The sequence below is a fragment of the Microcebus murinus genome, unplaced genomic scaffold, assembly GCF_040939455.1.
Source record: "Microcebus murinus isolate Inina unplaced genomic scaffold, M.murinus_Inina_mat1.0 scaf002_hap2_Mmur4.0, whole genome shotgun sequence".
Lineage (NCBI taxonomy): Eukaryota > Metazoa > Chordata > Mammalia > Primates > Cheirogaleidae > Microcebus > Microcebus murinus.
Window position 1 is genome coordinate 1,487,088 of NW_027438948.1, and position 27,668 is coordinate 1,514,755.

The following is a 27,668-nucleotide window of genomic DNA, read 5'->3' on the forward strand; positions in this document are numbered from 1 at the left end:
CCTGTGGAAGAAGCCACTTGCCGTGCCACCCCGGGAACAGGACTGCAGGCCCCGGCCCTTCCCACCTCCTCCTCCTCCTCCTCCTCCTCCCCCCCGCCCCGCCCCCACAGGGCACAGGGCTCAGAGACACCTCAGACTCTTGCTACCCAAAGTGCAAAGGGCATCAGTTGCTCCTCCAACCCCCCCCCCCCGCCCAGCAGACCACGTTGTCCAGTCAGCCCCCGGGCCTCCCTGGGGTGCCCAGCACAAAAGTGCAGACACCCACCGGACCCTCAGTCTCAGTTTTCGGAGGTTTTTGCCACTCTAAGGACCCGCAGGCCAGCTGGGCCTTCGGGCAGGACAGAGAGCCCCGGAATCCGACGTGGAGAGCTGCGTGTACGTCCCCATCAGGAGGCGGTCCCCACCTCCGCGGCTCTCCCCTTGCGGGGAGCGGCAGCCCAGCCGGCAGCCGCAGGGCCTCAGGGAAGACACCAGGCTGGGCCCCCGCGGCACAGCGGGGGCACGTCCCCCGCACTCACGCGACTTAGGGACGGCTGCTGGAGACTGCTGCGGCCACCCTGCTGCCGGGTTTCTGGAGGGCTTCCTGGAAGCAGCGTCCACACCAAGCCCTTGGAAGGCCCAGGCGGTGGAGGAGCCGGTCAGGCAGGGGCCGAGGACGGTGAGAGGCCGGGCGGGAAGGAGCGTGTCAGGCAGGGGCAGAGGACGGTGACCGGCCGGGCGGGGAGGAGCCGGTCAGGCGGGGGCCCAGGACAGTGACGGGCCTGGCCGGGGAGGAGTGCGTCAGGCAGGGGCAGAGGAGACGGGCTGGGTAAGGGTTAGGGTTACAGTTAGGGCACAATTCACAATCCCAAAGACGTGGAAGCGACCCGAGTGCCCATCCATCCAGGAGTGCATCAATAAAATGTGGCGCGTGGACACCACGGAGTGCCATTCGGCTGTGAGGAGCAGCGGTGAGAGGGCGCCTCTCGTGTTCTCCTGGCCAGAGCTGGAACCCGTTCCAGTAAGCCAAGTATCCCAAGAATGGACACACGAGCACCACGTGAGCGCGCTCACCAGCAAATTGGTACGAACGGATGGACACCTAAGTGGACAGAGAGGAATCACCTTCATCGGGTGGGTGTCGGGCGGGTGGGGGGAGGGGAGGGGCATACACATCCATTAGGCATGGGGTGGGTGCGCACCGACTGGGGGATGGGCGCACTTGAAGCTCTGACCCGAGGGGGGAGGCTTGGAGAGGGCAAGGCACCCGACCTTAACATTGGTACCCCCACAATACGCTGGAACAACATGAGAGGTATATGAATAAGAACACAGGGGGGGCCGGGCGCGGTGGCTCACGCCTGTAATCCTAGCTCTCTGGGAGGCCGAGGCGGGCGGATTGCTCCAGGTCAGGAGTTCGAAACCAGCCTGAGCAAGAGCGAGACCCCGTCTCTACTAAAAATAGAAAGAAATTAATTGGCCAACTAATATATATAGAAAAACACAGCCGGGCGTGGTGGTGCATGCCTGTAGTCCCAACTACTCGGGAGGCTGAGGCAGCAGGATTGCTTGAGCCCGGAGATTGAGGTTGCTGTGAGCTAGGCTGACGCCATGGCACTCACTCTAGCCTGGGCAGCAAAACGAGACTCTGTCTCAAAAAAAAAAAAAAAAAAGAACACAGGGGGGAGGGCGGCACGGGCAACACATGTCACCTGAATACTTGTACTCCCATCATCTGCTTGAAAAGAGAGAGAAAAGAAAATGCAATCCTAGAGGTAAGAGACACTTTTTAAAAATAATGAATCCGAAGAGAAAAGTAAAAGGAGGCCTGTGGAGCAGGTCTGGGTGTGACTCCGGATCCCCCAACATCAGGTGCCACCACCAAAGATTCCTGCGTGTAGCCCATAGAACCCCAAAAGCAACGGGATGAGTTCTGGTCACATACTCCCTCAAAATGACATCCTGGCCTTCTTCTGGAACTCCCTCCCCTCTCAGACTCTCAAGGTTTCCTCCAGCGTGTCGGTTCCCACAGAGCAGACCTTTGGTCTGAGACCTGACAGTCCAGATGCCACGCATGCTGCCGCGTGGCGGCGGTGTCGCGGCTTGGGACAAGAGGAGGCCCCACGGTGCGGGCTGGGGCGCCAGGCACCGCGCGGGCGCTGAGGGTGGGGGTGACCCCCACCCCGGGCCGCCGCCGCGCTCCCAGAAAGGGGACAGAACAAGAGGCAAGAAAAAAAAAAAAAAAAAAAAAGGAGCAGCCTGTGGCACCCGGTATTCCCAGGCGGTCTCCCATCCAAGTACTAACCAGGCCCGACCCTGCTTAGCTTCCGAGACCAGACGAGATCGGGCGCGTTCAGGGTGGTGTGGCCCTAGACGGCGGCGGAGGGCGCCCCTGCCCCGCTCGAGAAGCCGAGCCTCTCTGGGCTTCCCCGCCGCCGCCTCCCGCCCCAGGCCCCGCGCCGGGCGGGGCCGCGCCGGCCGGGTCCCGCGGGCTCCCAGGGAGGGGGGTGATGGGCGGGGCGGGGCGGGGCGGGGCGGGGTGGGGGGCTGTCTCTCTATACACACACACACACACTCACACTCACTCACACTCACACAAGATGCGCCTCCACGGCTGGACTCGCCAAGGTGGAGCCCTCCCAGCTCCCCTCGTCTCCTCGCCCGGCCTCCTTCACCTACCCGCTGCCCACCCCCAGCGCGTCGCTGCCGCTGACTGCGCACGCGCGGGACGCTCGCCCTTTGACCCCAGCCAGGGGCCGCCCTCCCCCACAACCCCTTTCAGCTGCGCCCCCCCCTCGCCCTGTGGGTGGGCTGCCGCCTATTCCCCCGGGCCAGGGCTGGGGCACAGCCAGTGTATGGGGCGTCTCTCTCTGGGGATGTGTCCCATGGGTGGGGTGGGGTGGCGTGGTTTGGGGGGCGCTGAAGAAATCAGTCCCCTCCATCTCCTACCTCTGGAAAACGCCCAAGCCCGTGGAGAACTGCCGGCACCGCTTCGTGGGGGCCGGGACCCTCCTCCGTGTCCTCCTGTGGCCCAGTCCAAGGGGCCTGGGCCTGGCCGGGGCTGCTTTGGACCCCGACCACCCTGGCGTGTGGACTCGCTAAAAATCGGCCATTAGATATTGGATTCCAGCTTCCTGGAGGTCATTTCACTAATGAGTGCACCGGAAAGAGTTTCCTAATCCATCTGTGAGGGTGGCAACTGAAGGAGAATTTTAAAGCTGACAGAATAGGCGAGGGAAGGCATAGGAGATTTCCACACCCAGCAAGGAAGACTTTCCCGAAATGGAAGAAAGAAACGAGCAAACAGAGACACCGGTAGCCCGCCCGGAAAAGAGTCTGCCCCTGAGAGAAAGCACCCTGACCAGGTTCACCCGTGGGTGGGTGGCGAGCTAGCGGCATTCAGAAGAGCGAGGCCCGCAGTCTGTGCGGAAGACACCTGCACTCGGGTGTGTGTGGCGGCGCGATTCACAAGCAGCTCTAGATGTTAAACCAAGGAGAAGCCAGGGAGTTCCCAACGCCCCAGGTGTCCTCAGCCCACGACTGGCTGCTGTGGGAATGCGAAGCCCGGCTCCTTGTCTCAGAGCGGGGTTCCCAGGAGGATCAGGCTGAAGCTGGGACTTGGCCTCAAAGTGTCCCCTCGCATGGCCACCCCCTTCCCCTTCCTGCTCCTCTACTCCTGGTGCCCCTCCATCCAGGGGCCAGACCTTAAAGAGTCACCGCAAGAGAATCCTGGTCCCAAAGGAGCCTTCTGGGGGACCGGTGCTGAGAGAGGTTGTGGGCATGGCCCGCTGGGGCTCTGCCCGACCCAGGGCTGAGAGATGCCACCTCCCAGCTCTGGGTCCCTGCAGGAAGTGTTGGCAAGCACAGGGCCGGTCCTCCAAAGGCCCAGGTGCAGGGAGCCCAGGCCAAGCAGCCTGTGGAAGAAGCCACTTGCCGTGCCACCCCGGGAACAGGACTGCAGGCCCCGGCCCTTCCCACCTCCTCCTCCTCCTCCTCCTCCTCCCCCCCGCCCCGCCCCCACAGGGCACAGGGCTCAGAGACACCTCAGACTCTTGCTACCCAAAGTGCAAAGGGCATCAGTTGCTCCTCCAACCCCCCCCCCGCCCAGCAGACCACGATGTCCAGCCAGCCCCCGGGCCTCCCTGGGGTGCCCAGCACAAAAGTGCAGACACCCACCGGACCCTCAGTCTCAGTTTTCGGAGGTTTTTGCCACTCTAAGGACCCGCAGGCCAGCTGGGCCTTCGGGCAGGACAGAGAGCCCCGGAATCCGACGTGGAGAGCTGCGTGTACGTCCCCATCAGGAGGCGGTCCCCACCTCCGCGGCTCTCCCCTTGCGGGGAGCGGCAGCCCAGCCGGCAGCCGCAGGGCCTCAGGGAAGACACCAGGCTGGGCCCCCGCGGCACAGCGGGGGCACGTCCCCCGCACTCACGCGACTTAGGGACGGCTGCTGGAGACTGCTGCGGCCACCCTGCTGCCGGGTTTCTGGAGGGCTTCCTGGAAGCAGCATCCACACCAAGCCCTTGGAAGGCCCAGGCGACGGAGGAGCCGGTCAGGCAGGGGCCGAGGACGGTGAGAGGCCGGGCGGGAAGGAGCGTGTCAGGCAGGGGCAGAGGACGGTGACCGGCCGGGCGGGGAGGAGCCGGTCAGGCGGGGGCCCAGGACAGTGACGGGCCTGGCCGGGGAGGAGTGCGTCAGGCAGGGGCAGAGGAGACGGGCTGGGTAAGGGTTAGGGTTACAGTTAGGGCACAATTCACAATCCCAAAGACGTGGAAGCGACCCGAGTGCCCATCCATCCAGGAGTGCATCAATAAAATGTGGCGCGTGGACACCACGGAGTGCCATTCGGCTGTGAGGAGCAGCGGTGAGAGGGCGCCTCTCGTGTTCTCCTGGCCAGAGCTGGAACCCGTTCCAGTAAGCCAAGTATCCCAAGAATGGACACACGAGCACCACGTGAGCGCGCTCACCAGCAAATTGGTACGAACGGATGGACACCTAAGTGGACAGAGAGGAATCACCTTCATCGGGTGGGTGTCGGGCGGGTGGGGGGAGGGGAGGGGCATACACATCCATTAGGCATGGGGTGGGTGCGCACCGACTGGGGGATGGGCGCACTTGAAGCTCTGACCCGAGGGGGGAGGCTTGGAGAGGGCAAGGCACCCGACCTTAACATTGGTACCCCCACAATACGCTGGAACAACATGAGAGGTATATGAATAAGAACACAGGGGGGGCCGGGCGCGGTGGCTCACGCCTGTAATCCTAGCTCTCTGGGAGGCCGAGGCGGGCGGATTGCTCCAGGTCAGGAGTTCGAAACCAGCCTGAGCAAGAGCGAGACCCCGTCTCTACTAAAAATAGAAAGAAATTAATTGGCCAACTAATATATATAGAAAAACACAGCCGGGCGTGGTGGTGCATGCCTGTAGTCCCAACTACTCGGGAGGCTGAGGCAGCAGGATTGCTTGAGCCCGGAGATTGAGGTTGCTGTGAGCTAGGCTGACGCCATGGCACTCACTCTAGCCTGGGCAGCAAAACGAGACTCTGTCTCAAAAAAAAAAAAAAAAAAGAACACAGGGGGGAGGGCGGCACGGGCAACACATGTCACCTGAATACTTGTACTCCCATCATCTGCTTGAAAAGAGAGAGAAAAGAAAATGCAATCCTAGAGGTAAGAGACACTTTTTAAAAATAATGAATCCGAAGAGAAAAGTAAAAGGAGGCCTGTGGAGCAGGTCTGGGTGTGACTCCGGATCCCCCAACATCAGGTGCCACCACCAAAGATTCCTGCGTGTAGCCCATAGAACCCCAAAAGCAACGGGATGAGTTCTGGTCACATACTCCCTCAAAATGACATCCTGGCCTTCTTCTGGAACTCCCTCCCCTCTCAGACTCTCAAGGTTTCCTCCAGCGTGTCGGTTCCCACAGAGCAGACCTTTGGTCTGAGACCTGACAGTCCAGATGCCACGCATGCTGCCGCGTGGCGGCGGTGTCGCGGCTTGGGACAAGAGGAGGCCCCACGGTGCGGGCTGGGGCGCCAGGCACCGCGCGGGCGCTGAGGGTGGGGGTGACCCCCACCCCGGGCCGCCGCCGCGCTCCCAGAAAGGGGACAGAACAAGAGGCAAGAAAAAAAAAAAAAAAAAAAAAGGAGCAGCCTGTGGCACCCGGTATTCCCAGGCGGTCTCCCATCCAAGTACTAACCAGGCCCGACCCTGCTTAGCTTCCGAGACCAGACGAGATCGGGGGCGTTCAGGGTGGTGTGGCCCTAGACGGCGGCGGAGGGCGCCCCTGCCCCGCTCGAGAAGCCGAGCCTCTCTGGGCTTCCCCGCCGCCGCCTCCCGCCCCAGGCCCCGCGCCGGGCGGGGCCGGGCCGGCCGGGTCCGGGGGGCTCCCAGGGACGGGGGTGATGGGCGGGGCGGGGCGGGGTGGGGGGCTGTCTCTCTATACACACACACACACACTCACACTCACTCACACTCACACAAGATGCGCCTCCACGGCTGGACTCGCCAAGGTGGAGCCCTCCCAGCCCCCCTCGTCTCCTCGCCCGGCCTCCTTCACCTACCCGCTGCCCACCCCCAGCGCGTCGCTGCCGCTGACTGCGCACGCGCGGGACGCTCGCCCTTTGACCCCAGCCAGGGGCCGCCCTCCCCCACAACCCCTTTCAGCTGCGCCCCCCCCTCGCCCTGTGGGTGGGCTGCCGCCTATTCCCCCGGGCCAGGGCTGGGGCACAGCCAGTGTATGGGGCGTCTCTCTCTGGGGATGTGTCCCATGGGTGGGGTGGGGTGGCGTGGTTTGGGGGGCGCTGAAGAAATCAGTCCCCTCCATCTCCTACCTCTGGAAAACGCCCAAGCCCGTGGAGAACTGCCGGCACCGCTTCGTGGGGGCCGGGACCCTCCTCCGTGTCCTCCTGTGGCCCAGTCCAAGGGGCCTGGGCCTGGCCGGGGCTGCTTTGGACCCCGACCACCCTGGCGTGTGGACTCGCTAAAAATCGGCCATTAGATATTGGATTCCAGCTTCCTGGAGGTCATTTCACTAATGAGTGCACCGGAAAGAGTTTCCTAATCCATCTGTGAGGGTGGCAACTGAAGGAGAATTTTAAAGCTGACAGAATAGGCGAGGGAAGGCATAGGAGATTTCCACACCCAGCAAGGAAGACTTTCCCGAAATGGAAGAAAGAAACGAGCAAACAGAGACACCGGTAGCCCGCCCGGAAAAGAGTCTGCCCCTGAGAGAAAGCACCCTGACCAGGTTCACCCGTGAGTGGGTGGCGAGCTAGCGGCATTCAGAAGAGCGAGGCCCGCAGTCTGTGCGGAAGACACCTGCACTCGGGTGTGTGTGGCGGCGCGATTCACAAGCAGCTCTAGATGTTAAACCAAGGAGAAGCCAGGGAGTTCCCAACGCCCCAGGTGTCCTCAGCCCACGACTGGCTGCTGTGGGAATGCGAAGCCCGGCTCCTTGTCTCAGAGCGGGGTTCCCAGGAGGATCAGGCTGAAGCTGGGACTTGGCCTCAAAGTGTCCCCTCGCATGGCCACCCCCTTCCCCTTCCTGCTCCTCTACTCCTGGTGCCCCTCCATCCAGGGGCCAGACCTTAAAGAGTCACCGCAAGAGAATCCTGGTCCCAAAGGAGCCTTCTGGGGGACCGGTGCTGAGAGAGGTTGTGGGCATGGCCCGCTGGGGCTCTGCCCGACCCAGGGCTGAGAGATGCCACCTCCCAGCTCTGGGTCCCTGCAGGAAGTGTTGGCAAGCACAGGGCCGGTCCTCCAAAGGCCCAGGTGCAGGGAGCCCAGGCCAAGCAGCCTGTGGAAGAAGCCACTTGCCGTGCCACCCCGGGAACAGGACTGCAGGCCCCGGCCCTTCCCACCTCCTCCTCCTCCTCCTCCTCCTCCCCCCCGCCCCGCCCCCACAGGGCACAGGGCTCAGAGACACCTCAGACTCTTGCTACCCAAAGTGCAAAGGGCATCAGTTGCTCCTCCAACCCCCCCCCCCCCCGCCCAGCAGACCACGTTGTCCAGTCAGCCCCCGGGCCTCCCTGGGGTGCCCAGCACAAAAGTGCAGACACCCACCGGACCCTCAGTCTCAGTTTTCGGAGGTTTTTGCCACTCTAAGGACCCGCAGGCCAGCTGGGCCTTCGGGCAGGACAGAGAGCCCCGGAATCTGACGTGGAGAGCTGCGTGTACGTCCCCATCAGGAGGCGGTCCCCACCTCCGCGGCTCTCCCCTTGCGGGGAGCGGCAGCCCAGCCGGCAGCCGCAGGGCCTCAGGGAAGACACCAGGCTGGGCCCCCGCGGCACAGCGGGGGCACGTCCCCCGCACTCACGCGACTTAGGGACGGCTGCTGGAGACTGCTGCGGCCACCCTGCTGCCGGGTTTCTGGAGGGCTTCCTGGAAGCAGCGTCCACACCAAGCCCTTGGAAGGCCCAGGCGGTGGAGGAGCCGGTCAGGCAGGGGCCGAGGACGGTGAGAGGCCGGGCGGGAAGGAGCGTGTCAGGCAGGGGCAGAGGACGGTGACCGGCCGGGCGGGGAGGAGCCGGTCAGGCGGGGGCCCAGGACAGTGACGGGCCTGGCCGGGGAGGAGTGCGTCAGGCAGGGGCAGAGGAGACGGGCTGGGTAAGGGTTAGGGTTACAGTTAGGGCACAATTCACAATCCCAAAGACGTGGAAGCGACCCGAGTGCCCATCCATCCAGGAGTGCATCAATAAAATGTGGCGCGTGGACACCACGGAGTGCCATTCGGCTGTGAGGAGCAGCGGTGAGAGGGCGCCTCTCGTGTTCTCCTGGCCAGAGCTGGAACCCGTTCCAGTAAGCCAGGTAGCCCAAGAATGGACACACGAGCACCACGTGAGCGCGCTCACCAGCAAATTGGTACGAACGGATGGACGCCTAAGTGGACAGAGAGGAATCACCTTCATCGGGTGGGTGTCGGGCGGGTGGGGGGAGGGGAGGGGCATACACATCCATTAGGCATGGGGTGGGTGCGCACCGACTGGGGGATGGGCGCACTTGAAGCTCTGACCCGAGGGGGGAGGCTTGGAGAGGGCAAGGCACCCGACCTTAACATTGGTACCCCCACAATACGCTGGAACAACATGAGAGGTATATGAATAAGAACACAGGGGGGGCCGGGCGCGGTGGCTCACGCCTGTAATCCTAGCTCTCTGGGAGGCCGAGGCGGGCGGATTGCTCCAGGTCAGGAGTTCGAAACCAGCCTGAGCAAGAGCGAGACCCCGTCTCTACTAAAAATAGAAAGAAATTAATTGGCCAACTAATATATATAGAAAAACACAGCCGGGCGTGGTGGTGCATGCCTGTAGTCCCAACTACTCGGGAGGCTGAGGCAGCAGGATTGCTTGAGCCCGGAGATTGAGGTTGCTGTGAGCTAGGCTGACGCCATGGCACTCACTCTAGCCTGGGCAGCAAAACGAGACTCTGTCTCAAAAAAAAAAAAAAAAAAAGAACACAGGGGGGAGGGCGGCACGGGCAACACATGTCACCTGAATACTTGTACTCCCATCATCTGCTTGAAAAGAGAGAGAAAAGAAAATGCAATCCTAGAGGTAAGAGACACTTTTTAAAAATAATGAATCCGAAGAGAAAAGTAAAAGGAGGCCTGTGGAGCAGGTCTGGGTGTGACTCCGGATCCCCCAACATCAGGTGCCACCACCAAAGATTCCTGCGTGTAGCCCATAGAACCCCAAAAGCAACGGGACGAGTTCTGGTCACATACTCCCTCAAAATGACATCCTGGCCTTCTTCTGGAACTCCCTCCCCTCTCAGACTCTCAAGGTTTCCTCCAGCGTGTCGGTTCCCACAGAGCAGACCTTTGGTCTGAGACCTGACAGTCCAGAAGCCACGCATGCTGCCGCGTGGCGGCGGTGTCGCGGCTTGGGACAAGAGGAGGCCCCACGGTGCGGGCTGGGGCGCCAGGCACCGCGGCGGGCGCTGAGGGTGGGGGTGACCCCCGCCCCGGGCCGCCGCCTCGCTCCCAGAAAGGGGACAGAACAAGAGGCAAAAAAAAAAAAAAAAAAAAAAAGCAGCAGCCTGTGGCACCCGGTATTCCCAGGCGGTCTCCCATCCAAGTACTAACCAGGCCCGACCCTGCTTAGCTTCCGAGACCAGACGAGATCGGGGGCGTTCAGGGTGGTGTGGCCCTAGACGGCGGCGGAGGGCGCCCCTGCCCCGCTCGAGAAGCCGAGCCTCTCTGGGCTTCCCCGCCGCCGCCTCCCGCCCCAGGCCCCGCGCCGGGCGGGGCCGGGCCGGCCGGGTCCGGGTCCGGGGGGCTCCCAGGGACGGGGGTGATGGGCGGGGCGGGGCGGGGCGGGGCGGGGCGGGGTGGGGGGCTGTCTCTCTATACACACACACACACACTCACACTCACTCACACTCACACAAGATGCGCCTCCACGGCTGGACTCGCCAAGGTGGAGCCCTCCCAGCCCCCCTCGTCTCCTCGCCCGGCCTCCTTCACCTACCCGCTGCCCACCCCCAGCGCGTCGCTGCCGCTGACTGCGCACGCGCGGGACGCTCGCCCTTTGACCCCAGCCAGGGGCCGCCCTCCCCCACAACCCCTTTCAGCTGCGCCCCCCCCTCGCCCTGTGGGTGGGCTGCCGCCTATTCCCCCGGGCCAGGGCTGGGGCACAGCCAGTGTATGGGGCGTCTCTCTCTGGGGATGTGTCCCATGGGTGGGGTGGGGTGGCGTGGTTTGGGGGGCGCTGAAGAAATCAGTCCCCTCCATCTCCTACCTCTGGAAAACGCCCAAGCCCGTGGAGAACTGCCGGCACCGCTTCGTGGGGGCCGGGACCCTCCTCCGTGTCCTCCTGTGGCCCAGTCCAAGGGGCCTGGGCCTGGCCGGGGCTGCTTTGGACCCCGACCACCCTGGCGTGTGGACTCGCTAAAAATCGGCCATTAGATATTGGATTCCAGCTTCCTGGAGGTCATTTCACTAATGAGTGCACCGGAAAGAGTTTCCTAATCCATCTGTGAGGGTGGCAACTGAAGGAGAATTTTAAAGCTGACAGAATAGGCGAGGGAAGGCATAGGAGATTTCCACACCCAGCAAGGAAGACTTTCCCGAAATGGAAGAAAGAAACGAGCAAACAGAGACACCGGTAGCCCGCCCGGAAAAGAGTCTGCCCCTGAGAGAAAGCACCCTGACCAGGTTCACCCGTGGGTGGGTGGCGAGCTAGCGGCATTCAGAAGAGCGAGGCCCGCAGTCTGTGCGGAAGACACCTGCACTCGGGTGTGTGTGGCGGCGCGATTCACAAGCAGCTCTAGATGTTAAACCAAGGAGAAGCCAGGGAGTTCCCAACGCCCCAGGTGTCCTCAGCCCACGACTGGCTGCTGTGGGAATGCGAAGCCCGGCTCCTTGTCTCAGAGCGGGGTTCCCAGGAGGATCAGGCTGAAGCTGGGACTTGGCCTCAAAGTGTCCCCTCGCATGGCCACCCCCTTCCCCTTCCTGCTCCTCTACTCCTGGTGCCCCTCCATCCAGGGGCCAGACCTTAAAGAGTCACCGCAAGAGAATCCTGGTCCCAAAGGAGCCTTCTGGGGGACCGGTGCTGAGAGAGGTTGTGGGCATGGCCCGCTGGGGCTCTGCCCGACCCAGGGCTGAGAGATGCCACCTCCCAGCTCTGGGTCCCTGCAGGAAGTGTTGGCAAGCACAGGGCCGGTCCTCCAAAGGCCCAGGTGCAGGGAGCCCAGGCCAAGCAGCCTGTGGAAGAAGCCACTTGCCGTGCCACCCCGGGAACAGGACTGCAGGCCCCGGCCCTTCCCACCTCCTCCTCCTCCTCCTCCTCCTCCCCCCCGCCCCGCCCCCACAGGGCACAGGGCTCAGAGACACCTCAGACTCTTGCTACCCAAAGTGCAAAGGGCATCAGTTGCTCCTCCAACCCCCCCCCCCGCCCAGCAGACCACGTTGTCCAGCCAGCCCCCGGGCCTCCCTGGGGTGCCCAGCACAAAAGTGCAGACACCCACCGGACCCTCAGTCTCAGTTTTCGGAGGTTTTTGCCACTCTAAGGACCCGCAGGCCAGCTGGGCCTTCGGGCAGGACAGAGAGCCCCGGAATCCGACGTGGAGAGCTGCGTGTACGTCCCCATCAGGAGGCGGTCCCCACCTCCGCGGCTCTCCCCTTGCGGGGAGCGGCAGCCCAGCCGGCAGCCGCAGGGCCTCAGGGAAGACACCAGGCTGGGCCCCCGCGGCACAGCGGGGGCACGTCCCCCGCACTCACGCGACTTAGGGACGGCTGCTGGAGACTGCTGCGGCCACCCTGCTGCCGGGTTTCTGGAGGGCTTCCTGGAAGCAGCATCCACACCAAGCCCTTGGAAGGCCCAGGCGGTGGAGGAGCCGGTCAGGCAGGGGCCGAGGACGGTGAGAGGCCGGGCGGGAAGGAGCGTGTCAGGCAGGGGCAGAGGACGGTGACTGGCCGGGCGGGGAGGAGCCGGTCAGGCGGGGGCCCAGGACAGTGACGGGCCTGGCCGGGGAGGAGTGCGTCAGGCAGGGGCAGAGGAGACGGGCTGGGTAAGGGTTAGGGTTACAGTTAGGGCACAATTCACAATCCCAAAGACGTGGAAGCGACCCGAGTGCCCATCCATCCAGGAGTGCATCAATAAAATGTGGCGCGTGGACACCACGGAGTGCCATTCGGCTGTGAGGAGCAGCGGTGAGAGGGCGCCTCTCGTGTTCTCCTGGCCAGAGCTGGAACCCGTTCCAGTAAGCCAGGTAGCCCAAGAATGGACACACGAGCACCACGTGAGCGCGCTCACCAGCAAATTGGTACGAACGGATGGACGCCTAAGTGGACAGAGAGGAATCACCTTCATCGGGTGGGTGTCGGGCGGGTGGGGGGAGGGGAGGGGCATACACATCCATTAGGCATGGGGTGGGTGCGCACCGACTGGGGGATGGGCGCACTTGAAGCTCTGACCCGAGGGGGGAGGCTTGGAGAGGGCAAGGCACCCGACCTTAACATTGGTACCCCCACAATACGCTGGAACAACATGAGAGGTATATGAATAAGAACACAGGGGGGGCCGGGCGCGGTGGCTCACGCCTGTAATCCTAGCTCTCTGGGAGGCCGAGGCGGGCGGATTGCTCCAGGTCAGGAGTTCGAAACCAGCCTGAGCAAGAGCGAGACCCCGTCTCTACTAAAAATAGAAAGAAATTAATTGGCCAACTAATATATATAGAAAAACACAGCCGGGCGTGGTGGTGCATGCCTGTAGTCCCAACTACTCGGGAGGCTGAGGCAGCAGGATTGCTTGAGCCCGGAGATTGAGGTTGCTGTGAGCTAGGCTGACACCATGGCACTCACTCTAGCCTGGGCAGCAAAACGAGACTCTGTCTCAAAAAAAAAAAAAAAAAAAGAACACAGGGGGGAGGGCGGCACGGGCAACACATGTCACCTGAATACTTGTACTCCCATCATCTGCTTGAAAAGAGAGAGAAAAGAAAATGCAATCCTAGAGGTAAGAGACACTTTTTAAAAATAATGAATCCGAAGAGAAAAGTAAAAGGAGGCCTGTGGAGCAGGTCTGGGTGTGACTCCGGATCCCCCAACATCAGGTGCCACCACCAAAGATTCCTGCGTGTAGCCCATAGAACCCCAAAAGCAACGGGACGAGTTCTGGTCACATACTCCCTCAAAATGACATCCTGGCCTTCTTCTGGAACTCCCTCCCCTCTCAGACTCTCAAGGTTTCCTCCAGCGTGTCGGTTCCCACAGAGCAGACCTTTGGTCTGAGACCTGACAGTCCAGAAGCCACGCATGCTGCCGCGTGGCGGCGGTGTCGCGGCTTGGGACAAGAGGAGGCCCCACGGTGCGGGCTGGGGCGCCAGGCACCGCGCGGGCGCTGAGGGTGGGGGTGACCCCCACCCCGGGCCGCCGCCGCGCTCCCAGAAAGGGGACAGAACAAGAGGCAAAAAAAAAAAAAAAAAAAAAAAAGCAGCAGCCTGTGGCACCCGGTATTCCCAGGCAGTCTCCCATCCAAGTACTAACCAGGCCCGACCCTGCTTAGCTTCCGAGACCAGACGAGATCGGGGGCGTTCAGGGTGGTGTGGCCCTAGACGGCGGCGGAGGGCGCCCCTGCCCCGCTCGAGAAGCCGAGCCTCTCTGGGCTTCCCCGCCGCCGCCTCCCGCCCCAGGCCCCGCGCCGGGCGGGGCCGGGCCGGCCGGGTCCGGGGGGCTCCCAGGGAGGGGGGTGATGGGCGGGGCGGGGCGGGGCGGGGCGGGGCGGGGTGGGGGGCTGTCTCTCTATACACACACACACACACACTCACACTCACTCACACTCACACAAGATGCGCCTCCACGGCTGGACTCGCCAAGGTGGAGCCCTCCCAGCCCCCCTCGTCTCCTCGCCCGGCCTCCTTCACCTACCCGCTGCCCACCCCCAGCGCGTCGCTGCCGCTGACTGCGCACGCGCGGGACGCTCGCCCTTTGACCCCAGCCAGGGGCCGCCCTCCCCCACAACCCCTTTCAGCTGCGCCCCCCCCTCGCCCTGTGGGTGGGCTGCCGCCTATTCCCCCGGGCCAGGGCTGGGGCACAGCCAGTGTATGGGGCGTCTCTCTCTGGGGATGTGTCCCATGGGTGGGGTGGGGTGGCGTGGTTTGGGGGGCGCTGAAGAAATCAGTCCCCTCCATCTCCTACCTCTGGAAAACGCCCAAGCCCGTGGAGAACTGCCGGCACCGCTTCGTGGGGGCCGGGACCCTCCTCCGTGTCCTCCTGTGGCCCAGTCCAAGGGGCCTGGGCCTGGCCGGGGCTGCTTTGGACCCCGACCACCCTGGCGTGTGGACTCGCTAAAAATCGGCCATTAGATATTGGATTCCAGCTTCCTGGAGGTCATTTCACTAATGAGTGCACCGGAAAGAGTTTCCTAATCCATCTGTGAGGGTGGCAACTGAAGGAGAATTTTAAAGCTGACAGAATAGGCGAGGGAAGGCATAGGAGATTTCCACACCCAGCAAGGAAGACTTTCCCGAAATGGAAGAAAGAAACGAGCAAACAGAGACACCGGTAGCCCGCCCGGAAAAGAGTCTGCCCCTGAGAGAAAGCACCCTGACCAGGTTCACCCGTGGGTGGGTGGCGAGCTAGCGGCATTCAGAAGAGCGAGGCCCGCAGTCTGTGCGGAAGACACCTGCACTCGGGTGTGTGTGGCGGCGCGATTCACAAGCAGCTCTAGATGTTAAACCAAGGAGAAGCCAGGGAGTTCCCAACGCCCCAGGTGTCCTCAGCCCACGACTGGCTGCTGTGGGAATGCGAAGCCCGGCTCCTTGTCTCAGAGCGGGGTTCCCAGGAGGATCAGGCTGAAGCTGGGACTTGGCCTCAAAGTGTCCCCTCGCATGGCCACCCCCTTCCCCTTCCTGCTCCTCTACTCCTGGTGCCCCTCCATCCAGGGGCCAGACCTTAAAGAGTCACCGCAAGAGAATCCTGGTCCCAAAGGAGCCTTCTGGGGGACCGGTGCTGAGAGAGGTTGTGGGCATGGCCCGCTGGGGCTCTGCCCGACCCAGGGCTGAGAGATGCCACCTCCCAGCTCTGGGTCCCTGCAGGAAGTGTTGGCAAGCACAGGGCCGGTCCTCCAAAGGCCCAGGTGCAGGGAGCCCAGGCCAAGCAGCCTGTGGAAGAAGCCACTTGCCGTGCCACCCCGGGAACAGGACTGCAGGCCCCGGCCCTTCCCACCTCCTCCTCCTCCTCCTCCTCCTCCCCCCCGCCCCGCCCCCACAGGGCACAGGGCTCAGAGACACCTCAGACTCTTGCTACCCAAAGTGCAAAGGGCATCAGTTGCTCCTCCAACCCCCCCCCCCCGCCCAGCAGACCACGTTGTCCAGTCAGCCCCCGGGCCTCCCTGGGGTGCCCAGCACAAAAGTGCAGACACCCACCGGACCCTCAGTCTCAGTTTTCGGAGGTTTTTGCCACTCTAAGGACCCGCAGGCCAGCTGGGCCTTCGGGCAGGACAGAGAGCCCCGGAATCCGACGTGGAGAGCTGCGTGTACGTCCCCATCAGGAGGCGGTCCCCACCTCCGCGGCTCTCCCCTTGCGGGGAGCGGCAGCCCAGCCGGCAGCCGCAGGGCCTCAGGGAAGACACCAGGCTGGGCCCCCGCGGCACAGCGGGGGCACGTCCCCCGCACTCACGCGACTTAGGGACGGCTGCTGGAGACTGCTGCGGCCACCCTGCTGCCGGGTTTCTGGAGGGCTTCCTGGAAGCAGCGTCCACACCAAGCCCTTGGAAGGCCCAGGCGGTGGAGGAGCCGGTCAGGCAGGGGCCGAGGACGGTGAGAGGCCGGGCGGGAAGGAGCGTGTCAGGCAGGGGCAGAGGACGGTGACCGGCCGGGCGGGGAGGAGCCGGTCAGGCGGGGGCCCAGGACAGTGACGGGCCTGGCCGGGGAGGAGTGCGTCAGGCAGGGGCAGAGGAGACGGGCTGGGTAAGGGTTAGGGTTACAGTTAGGGCACAATTCACAATCCCAAAGACGTGGAAGCGACCCGAGTGCCCATCCATCCAGGAGTGCATCAATAAAATGTGGCGCGTGGACACCACGGAGTGCCATTCGGCTGTGAGGAGCAGCGGTGAGAGGGCGCCTCTCGTGTTCTCCTGGCCAGAGCTGGAACCCGTTCCAGTAAGCCAAGTATCCCAAGAATGGACACACGAGCACCACGTGAGCGCGCTCACCAGCAAATTGGTACGAACGGATGGACACCTAAGTGGACAGAGAGGAATCACCTTCATCGGGTGGGTGTCGGGCGGGTGGGGGGAGGGGAGGGGCATACACATCCATTAGGCATGGGGTGGGTGCGCACCGACTGGGGGATGGGCGCACTTGAAGCTCTGACCCGAGGGGGGAGGCTTGGAGAGGGCAAGGCACCCGACCTTAACATTGGTACCCCCACAATACGCTGGAACAACATGAGAGGTATATGAATAAGAACACAGGGGGGGCCGGGCGCGGTGGCTCACGCCTGTAATCCTAGCTCTCTGGGAGGCCGAGGCGGGCGGATTGCTCCAGGTCAGGAGTTCGAAACCAGCCTGAGCAAGAGCGAGACCCCGTCTCTACTAAAAATAGAAAGAAATTAATTGGCCAACTAATATATATAGAAAAACACAGCCGGGCGTGGTGGTGCATGCCTGTAGTCCCAACTACTCGGGAGGCTGAGGCAGCAGGATTGCTTGAGCCCGGAGATTGAGGTTGCTGTGAGCTAGGCTGACGCCATGGCACTCACTCTAGCCTGGGCAGCAAAACGAGACTCTGTCTCAAAAAAAAAAAAAAAAAAGAACACAGGGGGGAGGGCGGCACGGGCAACACATGTCACCTGAATACTTGTACTCCCATCATCTGCTTGAAAAGAGAGAGAAAAGAAAATGCAATCCTAGAGGTAAGAGACACTTTTTAAAAATAATGAATCCGAAGAGAAAAGTAAAAGGAGGCCTGTGGAGCAGGTCTGGGTGTGACTCCGGATCCCCCAACATCAGGTGCCACCACCAAAGATTCCTGCGTGTAGCCCATAGAACCCCAAAAGCAACGGGATGAGTTCTGGTCACATACTCCCTCAAAATGACATCCTGGCCTTCTTCTGGAACTCCCTCCCCTCTCAGACTCTCAAGGTTTCCTCCAGCGTGTCGGTTCCCACAGAGCAGACCTTTGGTCTGAGACCTGACAGTCCAGATGCCACGCATGCTGCCGCGTGGCGGCGGTGTCGCGGCTTGGGACAAGAGGAGGCCCCACGGTGCGGGCTGGGGCGCCAGGCACCGCGCGGGCGCTGAGGGTGGGGGTGACCCCCACCCCGGGCCGCCGCCGCGCTCCCAGAAAGGGGACAGAACAAGAGGCAAGAAAAAAAAAAAAAAAAAAAAAGGAGCAGCCTGTGGCACCCGGTATTCCCAGGCGGTCTCCCATCCAAGTACTAACCAGGCCCGACCCTGCTTAGCTTCCGAGACCAGACGAGATCGGGGGCGTTCAGGGTGGTGTGGCCCTAGACGGCGGCGGAGGGCGCCCCTGCCCCGCTCGAGAAGCCGAGCCTCTCTGGGCTTCCCCGCCGCCGCCTCCCGCCCCAGGCCCCGCGCCGGGCGGGGCCGGGCCGGCCGGGTCCCGCGGGCTCCCAGGGAGGGGGGTGATGGGCGGGGCGGGGCGGGGCGGGGCGGGGTGGGGGGCTGTCTCTCTATACACACACACACACACACTCACACTCACTCACACTCACACAAGATGCGCCTCCACGGCTGGACTCGCCAAGGTGGAGCCCTCCCAGCTCCCCTCGTCTCCTCGCCCGGCCTCCTTCACCTACCCGCTGCCCACCCCCAGCGCGTCGCTGCCGCTGACTGCGCACGCGCGGGACGCTCGCCCTTTGACCCCAGCCAGGGGCCGCCCTCCCCCACAACCCCTTTCAGCTGCGCCCCCCCCTCGCCCTGTGGGTGGGCTGCCGCCTATTCCCCCGGGCCAGGGCTGGGGCACAGCCAGTGTATGGGGCGTCTCTCTCTGGGGATGTGTCCCATGGGTGGGGTGGGGTGGCGTGGTTTGGGGGGCGCTGAAGAAATCAGTCCCCTCCATCTCCTACCTCTGGAAAACGCCCAAGCCCGTGGAGAACTGCCGGCACCGCTTCGTGGGGGCCGGGACCCTCCTCCGTGTCCTCCTGTGGCCCAGTCCAAGGGGCCTGGGCCTGGCCGGGGCTGCTTTGGACCCCGACCACCCTGGCGTGTGGACTCGCTAAAAATCGGCCATTAGATATTGGATTCCAGCTTCCTGGAGGTCATTTCACTAATGAGTGCACCGGAAAGAGTTTCCTAATCCATCTGTGAGGGTGGCAACTGAAGGAGAATTTTAAAGCTGACAGAATAGGCGAGGGAAGGCATAGGAGATTTCCACACCCAGCAAGGAAGACTTTCCCGAAATGGAAGAAAGAAACGAGCAAACAGAGACACCGGTAGCCCGCCCGGAAAAGAGTCTGCCCCTGAGAGAAAGCACCCTGACCAGGTTCACCCGTGGGTGGGTGGCGAGCTAGCGGCATTCAGAAGAGCGAGGCCCGCAGTCTGTGCGGAAGACACCTGCACTCGGGTGTGTGTGGCGGCGCGATTCACAAGCAGCTCTAGATGTTAAACCAAGGAGAAGCCAGGGAGTTCCCAACGCCCCAGGTGTCCTCAGCCCACGACTGGCTGCTGTGGGAATGCGAAGCCCGGCTCCTTGTCTCAGAGCGGGGTTCCCAGGAGGATCAGGCTGAAGCTGGGACTTGGCCTCAAAGTGTCCCCTCGCATGGCCACCCCCTTCCCCTTCCTGCTCCTCTACTCCTGGTGCCCCTCCATCCAGGGGCCAGACCTTAAAGAGTCACCGCAAGAGAATCCTGGTCCCAAAGGAGCCTTCTGGGGGACCGGTGCTGAGAGAGGTTGTGGGCATGGCCCGCTGGGGCTCTGCCCGACCCAGGGCTGAGAGATGCCACCTCCCAGCTCTGGGTCCCTGCAGGAAGTGTTGGCAAGCACAGGGCCGGTCCTCCAAAGGCCCAGGTGCAGGGAGCCCAGGCCAAGCAGCCTGTGGAAGAAGCCACTTGCCGTGCCACCCCGGGAACAGGACTGCAGGCCCCGGCCCTTCCCACCTCCTCCTCCTCCTCCTCCTCCTCCCCCCCGCCCCGCCCCCACAGGGCACAGGGCTCAGAGACACCTCAGACTCTTGCTACCCAAAGTGCAAAGGGCATCAGTTGCTCCTCCAACCCCCCCCCCGCCCAGCAGACCACGTTGTCCAGCCAGCCCCCGGGCCTCCCTGGGGTGCCCAGCACAAAAGTGCAGACACCCACCGGACCCTCAGTCTCAGTTTTCGGAGGTTTTTGCCACTCTAAGGACCCGCAGGCCAGCTGGGCCTTCGGGCAGGACAGAGAGCCCCGGAATCCGACGTGGAGAGCTGCGTGTACGTCCCCATCAGGAGGCGGTCCCCACCTCCGCGGCTCTCCCCTTGCGGGGAGCGGCAGCCCAGCCGGCAGCCGCAGGGCCTCAGGGAAGACACCAGGCTGGGCCCCCGCGGCACAGCGGGGGCACGTCCCCCGCACTCACGCGACTTAGGGACGGCTGCTGGAGACTGCTGCGGCCACCCTGCTGCCGGGTTTCTGGAGGGCTTCCTGGAAGCAGCATCCACACCAAGCCCTTGGAAGGCCCAGGCGACGGAGGAGCCGGTCAGGCAGGGGCCGAGGACGGTGAGAGGCCGGGCGGGAAGGAGCGTGTCAGGCAGGGGCAGAGGACGGTGACCGGCCGGGCGGGGAGGAGCCGGTCAGGCGGGGGCCCAGGACAGTGACGGGCCTGGCCGGGGAGGAGTGCGTCAGGCAGGGGCAGAGGAGACGGGCTGGGTAAGGGTTAGGGTTACAGTTAGGGCACAATTCACAATCCCAAAGACGTGGAAGCGACCCGAGTGCCCATCCATCCAGGAGTGCATCAATAAAATGTGGCGCGTGGACACCACGGAGTGCCATTCGGCTGTGAGGAGCAGCGGTGAGAGGGCGCCTCTCGTGTTCTCCTGGCCAGAGCTGGAACCCGTTCCAGTAAGCCAAGTATCCCAAGAATGGACACACGAGCACCACGTGAGCGCGCTCACCAGCAAATTGGTACGAACGGATGGACGCCTAAGTGGACAGAGAGGAATCACCTTCATCGGGTGGGTGTCGGGCGGGCGGGTGGGGGGAGGGGAGGGGCATACACATCCATTAGGCATGGGGTGGGTGCGCACCGACTGGGGGATGGGCGCACTTGAAGCTCTGACCCGAGGGGGGAGGCTTGGAGAGGGCAAGGCACCCGACCTTAACATTGGTACCCCCACAATACGCTGGAACAACATGAGAGGTATATGAATAAGAACACAGGGGGGGCCGGGCGCGGTGGCTCACGCCTGTAATCCTAGCTCTCTGGGAGGCCGAGGCGGGCGGATTGCTCCAGGTCAGGAGTTCGAAACCAGCCTGAGCAAGAGCGAGACCCCGTCTCTACTAAAAATAGAAAGAAATTAATTGGCCAACTAATATATATAGAAAAACACAGCCGGGCGTGGTGGTGCATGCCTGTAGTCCCAACTACTCGGGAGGCTGAGGCAGCAGGATTGCTTGAGCCCGGAGATTGAGGTTGCTGTGAGCTAGGCTGACGCCATGGCACTCACTCTAGCCTGGGCAGCAAAACGAGACTCTGTCTCAAAAAAAAAAAAAAAAAAGAACACAGGGGGGAGGGCGGCACGGGCAACACATGTCACCTGAATACTTGTACTCCCATCATCTGCTTGAAAAGAGAGAGAAAAGAAAATGCAATCCTAGAGGTAAGAGACACTTTTTAAAAATAATGAATCCGAAGAGAAAAGTAAAAGGAGGCCTGTGGAGCAGGTCTGGGTGTGACTCCGGATCCCCCAACATCAGGTGCCACCACCAAAGATTCCTGCGTGTAGCCCATAGAACCCCAAAAGCAACGGGACGAGTTCTGGTCACATACTCCCTCAAAATGACATCCTGGCCTTCTTCTGGAACTCCCTCCCCTCTCAGACTCTCAAGGTTTCCTCCAGCGTGTCGGTTCCCACAGAGCAGACCTTTGGTCTGAGACCTGACAGTCCAGAAGCCACGCATGCTGCCGCGTGGCGGCGGTGTCGCGGCTTGGGACAAGAGGAGGCCCCACGGTGCGGGCTGGGGCGCCAGGCACCGCGCGGGCGCTGAGGGTGGGGGTGACCCCCACCCCGGGCCGCCGCCGCGCTCCCAGAAAGGGGACAGAACAAGAGGCAAAAAAAAAAAAAAAAAAAAAAGCAGCAGCCTGTGGCACCCGGTATTCCCAGGCAGTCTCCCATCCAAGTACTAACCAGGCCCGACCCTGCTTAGCTTCCGAGACCAGACGAGATCGGGGGCGTTCAGGGTGGTGTGGCCCTAGACGGCGGCGGAGGGCGCCCCTGCCCCGCTCGAGAAGCCGAGCCTCTCTGGGCTTCCCCGCCGCCGCCTCCCGCCCCAGGCCCCGCGCCGGGCGGGGCCGGGCCGGCCGGGTCCGGGGGGCTCCCAGGGACGGGGGTGATGGGCGGGGCGGGGCGGGGTGGGGGGCTGTCTCTCTATACACACACACACACACTCACACTCACTCACACTCACACAAGATGCGCCTCCACGGCTGGACTCGCCAAGGTGGAGCCCTCCCAGCCCCCCTCGTCTCCTCGCCCGGCCTCCTTCACCTACCCGCTGCCCACCCCCAGCGCGTCGCTGCCGCTGACTGCGCACGCGCGGGACGCTCGCCCTTTGACCCCAGCCAGGGGCCGCCCTCCCCCACAACCCCTTTCAGCTGCGCCCCCCCCTCGCCCTGTGGGTGGGCTGCCGCCTATTCCCCCGGGCCAGGGCTGGGGCACAGCCAGTGTATGGGGCGTCTCTCTCTGGGGATGTGTCCCATGGGTGGGGTGGGGTGGCGTGGTTTGGGGGGCGCTGAAGAAATCAGTCCCCTCCATCTCCTACCTCTGGAAAACGCCCAAGCCCGTGGAGAACTGCCGGCACCGCTTCGTGGGGGCCGGGACCCTCCTCCGTGTCCTCCTGTGGCCCAGTCCAAGGGGCCTGGGCCTGGCCGGGGCTGCTTTGGACCCCGACCACCCTGGCGTGTGGACTCGCTAAAAATCGGCCATTAGATATTGGATTCCAGCTTCCTGGAGGTCATTTCACTAATGAGTGCACCGGAAAGAGTTTCCTAATCCATCTGTGAGGGTGGCAACTGAAGGAGAATTTTAAAGCTGACAGAATAGGCGAGGGAAGGCATAGGAGATTTCCACACCCAGCAAGGAAGACTTTCCCGAAATGGAAGAAAGAAACGAGCAAACAGAGACACCGGTAGCCCGCCCGGAAAAGAGTCTGCCCCTGAGAGAAAGCACCCTGACCAGGTTCACCCGTGGGTGGGTGGCGAGCTAGCGGCATTCAGAAGAGCGAGGCCCGCAGTCTGTGCGGAAGACACCTGCACTCGGGTGTGTGTGGCGGCGCGATTCACAAGCAGCTCTAGATGTTAAACCAAGGAGAAGCCAGGGAGTTCCCAACGCCCCAGGTGTCCTCAGCCCACGACTGGCTGCTGTGGGAATGCGAAGCCCGGCTCCTTGTCTCAGAGCGGGGTTCCCAGGAGGATCAGGCTGAAGCTGGGACTTGGCCTCAAAGTGTCCCCTCGCATGGCCACCCCCTTCCCCTTCCTGCTCCTCTACTCCTGGTGCCCCTCCATCCAGGGGCCAGACCTTAAAGAGTCACCGCAAGAGAATCCTGGTCCCAAAGGAGCCTTCTGGGGGACCGGTGCTGAGAGAGGTTGTGGGCATGGCCCGCTGGGGCTCTGCCCGACCCAGGGCTGAGAGATGCCACCTCCCAGCTCTGGGTCCCTGCAGGAAGTGTTGGCAAGCACAGGGCCGGTCCTCCAAAGGCCCAGGTGCAGGGAGCCCAGGCCAAGCAGCCTGTGGAAGAAGCCACTTGCCGTGCCACCCCGGGAACAGGACTGCAGGCCCCGGCCCTTCCCACCTCCTCCTCCTCCTCCTCCTCCTCCCCCCCGCCCCGCCCCCACAGGGCACAGGGCTCAGAGACACCTCAGACTCTTGCTACCCAAAGTGCAAAGGGCATCAGTTGCTCCTCCAACCCCCCCCCCCCGCCCAGCAGACCACGTTGTCCAGTCAGCCCCCGGGCCTCCCTGGGGTGCCCAGCACAAAAGTGCAGACACCCACCGGACCCTCAGTCTCAGTTTTCGGAGGTTTTTGCCACTCTAAGGACCCGCAGGCCAGCTGGGCCTTCGGGCAGGACAGAGAGCCCCGGAATCTGACGTGGAGAGCTGCGTGTACGTCCCCATCAGGAGGCGGTCCCCACCTCCGCGGCTCTCCCCTTGCGGGGAGCGGCAGCCCAGCCGGCAGCCGCAGGGCCTCAGGGAAGACACCAGGCTGGGCCCCCGCGGCACAGCGGGGGCACGTCCCCCGCACTCACGCGACTTAGGGACGGCTGCTGGAGACTGCTGCGGCCACCCTGCTGCCGGGTTTCTGGAGGGCTTCCTGGAAGCAGCGTCCACACCAAGCCCTTGGAAGGCCCAGGCGGTGGAGGAGCCGGTCAGGCAGGGGCCGAGGACGGTGAGAGGCCGGGCGGGAAGGAGCGTGTCAGGCAGGGGCAGAGGACGGTGACCGGCCGGGCGGGGAGGAGCCGGTCAGGCGGGGGCCCAGGACAGTGACGGGCCTGGCCGGGGAGGAGTGCGTCAGGCAGGGGCAGAGGAGACGGGCTGGGTAAGGGTTAGGGTTACAGTTAGGGCACAATTCACAATCCCAAAGACGTGGAAGCGACCCGAGTGCCCATCCATCCAGGAGTGCATCAATAAAATGTGGCGCGTGGACACCACGGAGTGCCATTCGGCTGTGAGGAGCAGCGGTGAGAGGGCGCCTCTCGTGTTCTCCTGGCCAGAGCTGGAACCCGTTCCAGTAAGCCAGGTAGCCCAAGAATGGACACACGAGCACCACGTGAGCGCGCTCACCAGCAAATTGGTACGAACGGATGGACGCCTAAGTGGACAGAGAGGAATCACCTTCATCGGGTGGGTGTCGGGCGGGTGGGGGGAGGGGAGGGGCATACACATCCATTAGGCATGGGGTGGGTGCGCACCGACTGGGGGATGGGCGCACTTGAAGCTCTGACCCGAGGGGGGAGGCTTGGAGAGGGCAAGGCACCCGACCTTAACATTGGTACCCCCACAATACGCTGGAACAACATGAGAGGTATATGAATAAGAACACAGGGGGGGCCGGGCGCGGTGGCTCACGCCTGTAATCCTAGCTCTCTGGGAGGCCGAGGCGGGCGGATTGCTCCAGGTCAGGAGTTCGAAACCAGCCTGAGCAAGAGCGAGACCCCGTCTCTACTAAAAATAGAAAGAAATTAATTGGCCAACTAATATATATAGAAAAACACAGCCGGGCGTGGTGGTGCATGCCTGTAGTCCCAACTACTCGGGAGGCTGAGGCAGCAGGATTGCTTGAGCCCGGAGATTGAGGTTGCTGTGAGCTAGGCTGACGCCATGGCACTCACTCTAGCCTGGGCAGCAAAACGAGACTCTGTCTCAAAAAAAAAAAAAAAAAAAAGAACACAGGGGGGAGGGCGGCACGGGCAACACATGTCACCTGAATACTTGTACTCCCATCATCTGCTTGAAAAGAGAGAGAAAAGAAAATGCAATCCTAGAGGTAAGAGACACTTTTTAAAAATAATGAATCCGAAGAGAAAAGTAAAAGGAGGCCTGTGGAGCAGGTCTGGGTGTGACTCCGGATCCCCCAACATCAGGTGCCACCACCAAAGATTCCTGCGTGTAGCCCATAGAACCCCAAAAGCAACGGGACGAGTTCTGGTCACATACTCCCTCAAAATGACATCCTGGCCTTCTTCTGGAACTCCCTCCCCTCTCAGACTCTCAAGGTTTCCTCCAGCGTGTCGGTTCCCACAGAGCAGACCTTTGGTCTGAGACCTGACAGTCCAGAAGCCACGCATGCTGCCGCGTGGCGGCGGTGTCGCGGCTTGGGACAAGAGGAGGCCCCACGGTGCGGGCTGGGGCGCCAGGCACCGCGGCGGGCGCTGAGGGTGGGGGTGACCCCCGCCCCGGGCCGCCGCCTCGCTCCCAGAAAGGGGACAGAACAAGAGGCAAAAAAAAAAAAAAAAAAAAAAAGCAGCAGCCTGTGGCACCCGGTATTCCCAGGCGGTCTCCCATCCAAGTACTAACCAGGCCCGACCCTGCTTAGCTTCCGAGACCAGACGAGATCGGGGGCGTTCAGGGTGGTGTGGCCCTAGACGGCGGCGGAGGGCGCCCCTGCCCCGCTCGAGAAGCCGAGCCTCTCTGGGCTTCCCCGCCGCCGCCTCCCGCCCCAGGCCCCGCGCCGGGCGGGGCCGGGCCGGCCGGGTCCGGGGGGCTCCCAGGGACGGGGGTGATGGGCGGGGCGGGGCGGGGTGGGGGGCTGTCTCTCTATACACACACACACACACTCACACTCACTCACACTCACACAAGATGCGCCTCCACGGCTGGACTCGCCAAGGTGGAGCCCTCCCAGCCCCCCTCGTCTCCTCGCCCGGCCTCCTTCACCTACCCGCTGCCCACCCCCAGCGCGTCGCTGCCGCTGACTGCGCACGCGCGGGACGCTCGCCCTTTGACCCCAGCCAGGGGCCGCCCTCCCCCACAACCCCTTTCAGCTGCGCCCCCCCCTCGCCCTGTGGGTGGGCTGCCGCCTATTCCCCCGGGCCAGGGCTGGGGCACAGCCAGTGTATGGGGCGTCTCTCTCTGGGGATGTGTCCCATGGGTGGGGTGGGGTGGCGTGGTTTGGGGGGCGCTGAAGAAATCAGTCCCCTCCATCTCCTACCTCTGGAAAACGCCCAAGCCCGTGGAGAACTGCCGGCACCGCTTCGTGGGGGCCGGGACCCTCCTCCGTGTCCTCCTGTGGCCCAGTCCAAGGGGCCTGGGCCTGGCCGGGGCTGCTTTGGACCCCGACCACCCTGGCGTGTGGACTCGCTAAAAATCGGCCATTAGATATTGGATTCCAGCTTCCTGGAGGTCATTTCACTAATGAGTGCACCGGAAAGAGTTTCCTAATCCATCTGTGAGGGTGGCAACTGAAGGAGAATTTTAAAGCTGACAGAATAGGCGAGGGAAGGCATAGGAGATTTCCACACCCAGCAAGGAAGACTTTCCCGAAATGGAAGAAAGAAACGAGCAAACAGAGACACCGGTAGCCCGCCCGGAAAAGAGTCTGCCCCTGAGAGAAAGCACCCTGACCAGGTTCACCCGTGGGTGGGTGGCGAGCTAGCGGCATTCAGAAGAGCGAGGCCCGCAGTCTGTGCGGAAGACACCTGCACTCGGGTGTGTGTGGCGGCGCGATTCACAAGCAGCTCTAGATGTTAAACCAAGGAGAAGCCAGGGAGTTCCCAACGCCCCAGGTGTCCTCAGCCCACGACTGGCTGCTGTGGGAATGCGAAGCCCGGCTCCTTGTCTCAGAGCGGGGTTCCCAGGAGGATCAGGCTGAAGCTGGGACTTGGCCTCAAAGTGTCCCCTCGCATGGCCACCCCCTTCCCCTTCCTGCTCCTCTACTCCTGGTGCCCCTCCATCCAGGGGCCAGACCTTAAAGAGTCACCGCAAGAGAATCCTGGTCCCAAAGGAGCCTTCTGGGGGACCGGTGCTGAGAGAGGTTGTGGGCATGGCCCGCTGGGGCTCTGCCCGACCCAGGGCTGAGAGATGCCACCTCCCAGCTCTGGGTCCCTGCAGGAAGTGTTGGCAAGCACAGGGCCGGTCCTCCAAAGGCCCAGGTGCAGGGAGCCCAGGCCAAGCAGCCTGTGGAAGAAGCCACTTGCCGTGCCACCCCGGGAACAGGACTGCAGGCCCCGGCCCTTCCCACCTCCTCCTCCTCCTCCTCCTCCTCCCCCCCGCCCCGCCCCCACAGGGCACAGGGCTCAGAGACACCTCAGACTCTTGCTACCCAAAGTGCAAAGGGCATCAGTTGCTCCTCCAACCCCCCCCCCCCGCCCAGCAGACCACGTTGTCCAGTCAGCCCCCGGGCCTCCCTGGGGTGCCCAGCACAAAAGTGCAGACACCCACCGGACCCTCAGTCTCAGTTTTCGGAGGTTTTTGCCACTCTAAGGACCCGCAGGCCAGCTGGGCCTTCGGGCAGGACAGAGAGCCCCGGAATCTGACGTGGAGAGCTGCGTGTACGTCCCCATCAGGAGGCGGTCCCCACCTCCGCGGCTCTCCCCTTGCGGGGAGC

The 27,668-nt window shown here is 63.0% G+C and overlaps 5 non-coding genes and 2 pseudogenes across 5 annotated transcripts; all 7 read right to left on the minus strand.

Annotated features, from left to right (window-relative positions):
- Positions 1–2,235: 2,235 nt before the first annotated feature.
- LOC142866237 (5S ribosomal RNA) lies at positions 2,236–2,354 on the minus strand. The gene has a single exon (XR_012916278.1). It is a non-coding gene; the product is annotated as a 5S ribosomal RNA (ribosomal RNA).
- A 3,771-nt stretch (positions 2,355–6,125) lies between these two features.
- LOC142866279 (5S ribosomal RNA) lies at positions 6,126–6,244 on the minus strand. The gene has a single exon (XR_012916320.1). It is a non-coding gene; the product is annotated as a 5S ribosomal RNA (ribosomal RNA).
- Positions 6,245–10,010: 3,766 nt separating this feature from the next.
- Positions 10,011–10,129, minus strand: LOC142866280 (5S ribosomal RNA). Its single transcript, XR_012916321.1, has one exon. It is a non-coding gene; the product is annotated as a 5S ribosomal RNA (ribosomal RNA).
- A 3,784-nt stretch (positions 10,130–13,913) lies between these two features.
- LOC142866317 (uncharacterized) lies at positions 13,914–14,032 on the minus strand (annotated as a pseudogene).
- Positions 14,033–17,812: 3,780 nt separating this feature from the next.
- LOC142866281 (5S ribosomal RNA) lies at positions 17,813–17,931 on the minus strand. The gene has a single exon (XR_012916322.1). It is a non-coding gene; the product is annotated as a 5S ribosomal RNA (ribosomal RNA).
- A 3,775-nt stretch (positions 17,932–21,706) lies between these two features.
- Positions 21,707–21,825, minus strand: LOC142866319 (uncharacterized; annotated as a pseudogene).
- Positions 21,826–25,590: 3,765 nt separating this feature from the next.
- On the minus strand, positions 25,591–25,709 carry LOC142866282 (5S ribosomal RNA). Its single transcript, XR_012916323.1, has one exon. It is a non-coding gene; the product is annotated as a 5S ribosomal RNA (ribosomal RNA).
- Positions 25,710–27,668: the final 1,959 nt, after the last annotated feature.